This window comes from Echinops telfairi, unplaced genomic scaffold (assembly GCF_000313985.2).
Source record: "Echinops telfairi isolate 266 unplaced genomic scaffold, ASM31398v2 ScPeMD7_43;HRSCAF=161, whole genome shotgun sequence".
Classification (NCBI taxonomy): Eukaryota; Metazoa; Chordata; class Mammalia; order Afrosoricida; family Tenrecidae; genus Echinops; species Echinops telfairi.
The window spans coordinates 438,304-440,568 of NW_022103941.1; the positions used below are offsets into that span (position 1 = coordinate 438,304).

General features: G+C 39.2%; 1 long non-coding RNA gene across 1 annotated transcript in view; it reads right to left on the reverse strand.

Moving 5' to 3' along the window:
* Positions 1–52: 52 nt before the first annotated feature.
* Positions 53–2,265, reverse strand: part of LOC123521708 — an 11,056-nt gene continuing 8,843 nt past the window's right edge. Inside the window, exon 3 of the long non-coding RNA XR_006680084.1 lies at positions 53–533. This is a non-coding gene — a long non-coding RNA (uncharacterized LOC123521708). The remainder of the gene's footprint in view (positions 534–2,265) is intronic.

A 2,265-nucleotide genomic window follows, 5' to 3' on the forward strand; every position in this document is an offset into this window, starting at 1 on the left:
TGTTGTTAGCTTTCATTGAATTGGCTGCAAATCATAGAGCCGCTAAGTACGATAGAATGAAACAGTGCCTTGTCCTGCACCATCCTCATAGGCTTTGCCATGTTTGATTCCATTGTTATAATCACAATGTTAGTCCATCTTGGTGACCCTGTACTTCAACATGAATGTGGTCCTTTTCCCAAGAATATTCCCTCCTGATATTGTGTCCGAAGTCTGTGTGTATAAACATTGTCTCTTAACTTCCAGTGAGAATTCTGGATGTCCTGCTTCTACAACAGGTCTTTTTGAAGATATCATTATTATTTATCTTAAGCGGGGCACCACTAACTTACCTTTCTATCTCTCCATTCAGGAACATATTACTTAACATGCTCATTGCTTTTTAACCATGTTAACATACAGCGTGGTGGCACTTTTGAAGACATCAGAGAAGACCACATTTTATTTAGTCTGCTAATCCAGAGACCACAAATCTGGGATGATTTCCAAGCTCAGCTCCTTCAAACGCCTTGTGAATAATTTCCAGCCTGCCTCTAGGAGAACACAAGTAGGTGATGATACAGGTAGTATATACATTGAGCTTGTATTCAGTTAGTTTAACTAGTAAAATTCATAACCATGAAAGGGAGTTCATCATGTGCTTCAATATTCTCAATATCTCTTCAATTCTTGTTTGTCTCATTCATATGCAAGTCTTGTATGAATATCCTGTGTGAGAACTTTGTATGAATTTGTGTAAGTATAAGTTTTCCAGGATCTAAGTATCAATGGATGTTGGTTTCGGCATATTGTGTTTGTTAGTCCGGGTAGACTAGAGAAACAAATTCAAAGACACGCATATGTGTATGAGAAAAAAGCTTTACATACAAGAGCAATTGAATATTAAGAAAATATCCCAGCCCAGTCCAGATCAAGTCCATAAGCGCAATATTAGACCAGATGTGCAATACTAGTCTATAAATTCCTTGTTACACACACACAGCCAAGCAATAATGCCAAATTCAGGAAGATCACAGGCCAGTGGGTGGAAAGTCTTTTGAAACCAGTGGCAGTACAAGCAAGCACGTCAGCGCTGGCAGGGGTCTCCACATGGCTCCTACAACTCCCAGGGCTCTGGCTCCATCAGCCTTTCTCCATGTGGCTTGTCAAAAGTAATGTCTAACAGGGTGTGTGTGTGTGTCCCACCCCCAGTGAGCTATTTATCTCCTTAGTGCCTCCAAATGAGATCATCAAGCTGTGACCTGATTGAAGGCTAAACTATTCCTTCACTCTTAAGTCTAAAACTGACAGCAGATTATGTAACTACCACATTATGTGTATGTTTTTTTGGTTAGGTCTGTCCATTCATTTCCAACTCATAACCCTGTACGCAAAACAACAAAACAATGTACAATGTTGAGTCATCTTCATTATAGTTCATAAGTTTGAGCCCATTATTGAAGTGACTGTGTCAGTCCATCTCCTCATGGGCCTTACCCTATTTGACTGTCCTCTACTTTGCCAAGTATAACACCCTTTTCCAAGTACTGGTCTATCTTGATATCATGTTCAAAAATGTGAGATGAAGTACCATCATCCTTGTTTCTAAGGAATATTCTGTATGTACTACTCCAAGAAAGATTTGTTTGTTCCTTTGGCCAAAACAAAACCACTACCGTTAACTTCATGCTGACTCATAGTGACCGCCCTGTGGGTTTCCAAGACTGTAACGATTTACAGGAATAGAAAGTCCAGTCTTTCTCTTGAGGAGCTGCTGCTGCTGGTGGTGTATCAGTTAACCTTTACTCTGCGATCCATGGTAATTCCAATATTCCTCAATAGTACCACAATTCACATGCAATGATTCTTTACTCTTCTTTATTCAATGCTCAACTTTCACAAGCATATGAAGCAACTGAAAATACCATCACTTGAGTTAAACTTGGTATAAAGACATATGGCAGTAAATTTAATTTAAGTAAAGACATGGTTACCCAATTTAGCAATATTTTTGGTCATTTGGATGTTGTCTGACCACACTAGAACATTCCATTGGTTAAATATAGACTAATGTAGGTGTCAGGAATCAGAAGAGATATGGCCCTGGTTTGTGGTGAATATTTTCATTCCTTATCTATTTACATACCCATCTATCCTCCTTTCTGTCTGGCTGTTTGTTTCTCTCTCTCTGCTGATATCAGTCTCTACCTATCACTGGGAATAAAAATATCCTCCATCTGTGGCTGCATATAGCTCCCAGAACGGAATGCATTCTTATGTGGATTA